The following is a 6,000-nucleotide window of genomic DNA, read 5'->3' as shown; positions in this document are numbered from 1 at the left end:
TAACATTTAGGCCAAACACCATGTTGTATGGTGTTGTTCCTAACGATGTTTTGTAAGCTACCCTGTATGTCCATAGTGTTGAGTGTAGCTGCTGATTCCAATCTGTTCTTGATTCTGACACTATTTTAGTGAGAACCGTGCATAGTGTTTTATTTGTGGCCTCAGCTTGCCCATTGGCCTGTGGATGGTACGGTGCAGATTTCCTATGTATGACCTTGAATTCCTCTAGTAGATATTCAATGACTTCATTGAGAAAATGTGTTCCGCGGTCACTGACAATTTCTATTGGTAACCCATAACGTACAAAAACATTCTCATACAAAAATTGTGCAGTGGTGCGTGCATCAGCTTTTTGTGTTGCCTTGGCTTCGACCCATTTTGTGAGATAGTCCGTAGCCACTATGATATACTGGGTATGGGTGCGAAATGCAGGGGGTGTTATAGGTCCCACAAAATCAATGCCCCATTTTGCAAATTCTCTTGCTCCCATCATTGGCCGTAATGGCATCTCATCTCTTTTTATTGGCACCTTGGTGCATTGACATGCGTGATCCACTGGTCGTTTGGCACTACATATAGTACAATTGGTAACATAAGAATGTGTGTCAGCATACATAGTTGGCCAATAAACCCCTAACTGTTTCAGTCTCTGGTGTGTTTTCACTGTTGAAAAATGAAATGCACAATCCTGGACATGTGCCTCTTCCAGGTAGCACTCGAATTCTTCCGGATTTATACATAATCATAGGATTAGGTCCGATCCAAGATGATACAACCGTCCTGCTATCGACTGGAAGTTTTTTGTTTGTCGAATTGTTTGATGTTTGGATCTGCATTCCATATTATCAAACCCACTTCCAAAGGAAAGAATGCTAACAATTTCCTGAGACCATTTGGGTACCATTTCAATATTAAAAAGATAAGCATCTGGTATGTTATCATCTACTCCTTCAGGAGCTTCCCCGTTGTGTATCCTTGAAAGATGATCTGCTCGTAGATGGGTTTTACCCTTTTTGACCACCACTGTGAACTCAAATTCTAGCAATATAATAAACCAGTGTACGATTCTCCTTGTATTGCAAGGTTAATTTACCAGATACAAAAGAGCTTGATGATCTGTGAAGAACACAAATTTGTTTGCAAGCACATAATGCTGAAATTTCTTTACAGCATAAATCATTCCTAACCCTTCCCGCTCGGTTGTTGTGTAGTTCTTTTCCACACTGTTTAAATGTCGGCTCGCATAGCAAACCGGAAAATCCATTGTTCCGTCTCCAGGTTGAGCTAGAATACTTCCAATGGCATATGCTGAAGCATCAATGTGCACATGGAATATCTTTTCCCAATTTGGTGCCTTTAGTATAGGTGCTGATATAAGGTTTTCCTTCAGCTTTTGGAATGAAGTTTCACATTCCTCGGTCCACTCAAAATCGACTAGCAAACGATACAGAGGTTGTGCGATAACCGGATACATGTATATGAATCTTCGATAATATCCGTAGTGTCCCATGAAGGATTGCACTTGTTTCACATTAGTAGGCCTGGGTAGGTCTACAATGACTTTGACTTTGTCTAGGTCAGTGGTTATGCCATTTCTTGAGACAATGTGTCCTAAGATTTGTCCTTGCTTAACCATGAATACACACTTTTCCGAGTTAAGACAGATTCGATATGTCCTGCACTTTTCAAAGACCTTTTGCAAATGGTCAATATGTTCCTCTCGTAGAAGAGAGTGTACACACAGGTCATCCATGTAAATTTCTAAGAATATTCTTAGGTATTCCTTGAATGCGTGAGTCATTAACCTTTGGAAAGTGGCTGGGGCATTAGTTAAGCCAAACGGCATAACTCGATACGCATAAATCCCCCATTCTGTGGCAAACGCTGTTTTGTGTTGATCCTCCCTTGCTATTTCCAGTTGGTTGTATCCTGAAAACCCATCCAGAAAGGAATAAGCCCGTTTTCCGGCCACTCGCTGAAGTACATGTTCTGTGATTGGTAAGGGATAATTATCCCTTATGGTGGCCGCATTTACCTTTTTGAGGTTTACATACACTCGTAGTTTTCCATTCTTTTTGGGAACTACCACAACGGGTGACACCGAATCTGTATGTTTGATTTCATAGATGAATTCAGCTTCCATCAGCTTATCAATCTCTTCTTTGATTCGTTTAGCAAATGTGTCATTATATGTATAAGGACGTTGTTTGCTAGATTTTGCATCCGATTTCAAAGGAATTGTATGTTGGAATATCGATGGATCAACTCCTTTGAGGTCTTTATAGGACCAAGAAAATACATATTTATACTTCTTGAGAAGTTTTGTTAGTTGTTCTTCCTCTTCAGGCTCTAAATCGTTAGCTATATAGACCAGCTGAGGCTTCTCACCTGGTTCTGCGAGGTCTATTTGTTTTGCATTTTCAGGCCCATCGTAAGATTCTTGGTTGGTTCTTTCCCTGACTAGTGGTGTCATGATGATTTTTCTGTTCTGGATAGTAAATTTCCGATAGTGTGATGGTACGTTCATGTTCCCCTTTTCTGACTCTCCTTTACCATCACTATCTTCTTCAGTAGTCCATATCTCTCTCAAAGACTGTTTCAGTTCTTGGAATTTCTGTTTACGCTCCAGTTTGGTCCACTCTTGGTCTTTTGTTGTTTCTTTTTTTTATTTTTGAGATTTTTGTGATTTTGTTTCGGTTTTAGCTTTTCGTACCTCTTTTATTTCCTCTCGCGTTCTTTCTTTTCGATCTTTTAAGAATCTTCCTGATATTTGATCTTTTACACAATCTTCTGCTTTTACAAGCATCAGATAGTGAGTTTTACCTTTTATCCTGGGCATCAGGTTCTCTCTCGCTTTGTTTCCTGCTCGTTTCCTCCTAGAGAACTCTTGGCGTCTAGGGTGTTGATTAGCAAAATCATAAAACTTGATATTCTCGGTTTCATTCCCACGCTCACTTGAGGTGTCTGAACACTCATTATCTGCATCATCATTTACTTTCAAATGTTCAGAGGAGTTGTAAAACTCTTCTTGTTCTGGTGGTTCTACTGTCTCTTTTTCTGGTATAACGCTTACCATGTAATAGGGTAACGCATCATAGCCATCCTTATCGCAAAATTTTGTTGTTGGATTGTCGGTAATGGTACAGACATCCAATGTTGCTAGTATGTGTTCCCATTCTAGAGGTTCCAAGGCATCTTTAGGGAAAGGTTCCGGAATATACTCTTTGTCCTCAATTGCTCTTTCTAAGATACATTCCTCTCTTCTTAAGCTTCCACAATGTGAAGCTCCACATATCCATAGCTCTTTTGGTTGCCCTAACCATGCTGGGAGTTTTGATCTTGCTACTGTAGCTGAATCAAACTCGTCCACAGATGTTTGGTTCACATCTTTGTAACTATAGTCTTTCAGGTGTATTTTAGTTGTTGTTTCGCCATGTCTGAGGTATATGTGGTCATAACCCCAATCTTGGACCATCTTCAATTGTCGCATGAATGGTCATCCCAAGATGATCTCATAATTGTTATTTTTGTCAAAATCGACTATTGCAAATGTATGCTCATACTCGATCCCGCACGAAGTGACAATCACTTTTTCTAAAAGTCCTAGAGGCTTCTCCATGAACCCATCTACCAATTGCAGTTTCATTCTGGTAGCCCTCAAAGCTGGTTTCCCCCATTTTTTCCAGATTTCCTTGGTGGCGATAGCAACTCCCACTCCACTATCAAGAATAGCTTTGGAAACTACTCCTTGGAATTCTACTGGTAGCGTGGTGTTTCCATCTTCTCCCTCGCAATACTCTCCTACCTTGTTCAATGGTACTGGCTTAGTGTTTAGTTGAGGCCTGTCCAACTCTCTGATCCCTTCTTGTAGCTTCAAGGTGGGGTCTTTCACTCCAAATTTTTCTAGGCATTTACCTACTGTGGTCCACATGTTTGGCCTTAAACCTTAGGAGTTCTGCTAACGTGATTATGCACGCCACCGGAGTGGATAAAAACTCAATCAATCCTTGCGAATCCATCACCTTGTTAGAAGAAAGTCTTTGAGATGGGATTGCTCTCACTTCCGACTTGGCTTCGTACTCTCCCAGGTAAGAGGGTAAAGTTCTCAGTGAGTCTGCTTGGCTGTGCCCCGAACTAATTGATCCTTGGTCTCCCCCTTGTGAATGTATCTCAAAGTTCATTTGCGACCTTGCCTGAAATTCTTCAATAGGAGGTAAAGTTACATTCTTTTCTTTTATCGTGCTATTCAAGTGGTTACTCATCCTATTAGCCTCATTGGCCTCACGGATTTGGTTCCACAGACCGTCTAGACCGTTACAGTCCTTACCCATTTCTGCCAAGATTTTAAGCTGGAACCCGTCACTTGTCCCATATGTGGTATTTGGCACTATGATAGGCTCTCCTCTGAACTCATAGGCATTAGTGAGTCTTTCCTTCGTTTCCACATGTTTCTCTAAAGTTAGTTGGATAGGGGTTGGAGCTGGTGCCTCATGCCAATTTGCGGGTTTACACAGCGGGTCTTCCATCAATGATTGAGCCGTCTCGATCATCTTTTTACACATATCCAACCTTTGTTTTTCTATTTTTGCATATGGATAAGTCATCCACCTTTGCTCCTGGGTTTGATTCTTTTTAAGTCTAGCTTCATAAGCTTTTAGCAGTGCATCCAGCTACTCATTTACCTTGTCCGCCAGTACAGATCCTCCTGATCCTACACTTTTGGGTTCTGCTATTTCCTTGGGTGCTATGGTTGCTCTGGTGTGTGAGCTCAAGCTAGCTAGATCCTCTAACCGCTCCAATCTGTCCTTTGTATGTTTCAACTCCTCGGATTGGGATCTTCATAATATGCATGCATTGGCACCAAAGCCTTATCCTCTAATTCAGTTACTGTTGGTGTGTATCTTATACCAACTGGTCGTAATCCTGGTAGGGGTGGTTGTTGCCCCAACATCGGTTGTGGTCTTTCTACACCTACAGGTCCTAGTAAGTTGCCTGCTTGATATCTAGGCATCAGTGAAACTTGAGGGGAAGCTACCGGAGCTTGGGGAGCGTAAGGTCTCTCTCTCACATATCCCTTGCTATAATAAAATTCCTTGGTCCCATGGTTTGTCTTTTTTTGTTCAATAGCACACCACTTGGGCTGTTTAGCCTGGGGTTTGGCGTACAAGTTAATCTTTTTTAGCACTTCATCTACAAGCTGCTCCTGGTTTACCGCTACTTCTCCTTTTGGTGTTGTCTTAGAAGACTTGCTTCCACTTTGTTGTGAAGATGAATCGTCATCAAGTTCCTTGAACTCTCCCTCTTTGTAGACCGCACAATTGTCCACAAGGTAAAGAGCTTCCTTGGTCAACTCATTCAACGTAGTGCTCCTCTTCATATGTAAGTCTTTTTGGAGATCTGCATTCCTTAGTCCTTGGATGAATATCTGCATAAGTCTGGACTGAGTTGGCAGTTCTTCTTTTTAGCCTTAGGGCTGCCTTTCGTACAGATTCTCCATCTTTCTGTTTGAATTTATGGATCTGTGAGATGGTATTATGAGCTATTTCCCTTTGTGAGAATTCCTCGATAAACTCATCAAACACTTCCTCCATAGACTCAAAGTCTCTACGCTCTACAGAGTCAAACCAAGTGGCAGCATCATCCTCTAGGGTTAGTCCAAACCCTGCAAATTGGGTAGGAAAATCTAACACCTCTTCGGCTCTAATTACACGCACAAAGGCTACAACATGATCTCTTGGGTCTCTGCTTCCTGTGTATTTCTTGTTTACCCATTTTTGCACTTGAGAAGGTCTAATTCTTCGATGGTCTACAAACCTCATCATTGGATCCCCTCGTCCTAGCCGTATAACTCCTCAGGCCTTCTGTAATAGGCTGGTTCCTCTCTCAGTGGTGCTCCTAAGCCATAATTTCTAACGGTTCTCGCTGGAGGTGGTTCTTCTCTTCGAACTCGTTCTATGGGTGGTCCTCCAGGCTCTGTTGACCCTTGAGTCTTTGGCTTAC

Source organism: Adiantum capillus-veneris, chromosome 4 (assembly GCF_014529385.1).
Source record: "Adiantum capillus-veneris isolate H3 chromosome 4, ASM1452938v2, whole genome shotgun sequence".
NCBI classification, from domain to species: Eukaryota; Viridiplantae; Streptophyta; class Polypodiopsida; order Polypodiales; family Pteridaceae; genus Adiantum; species Adiantum capillus-veneris.
Note: the sequence above shows the minus strand (reverse complement) of the source record.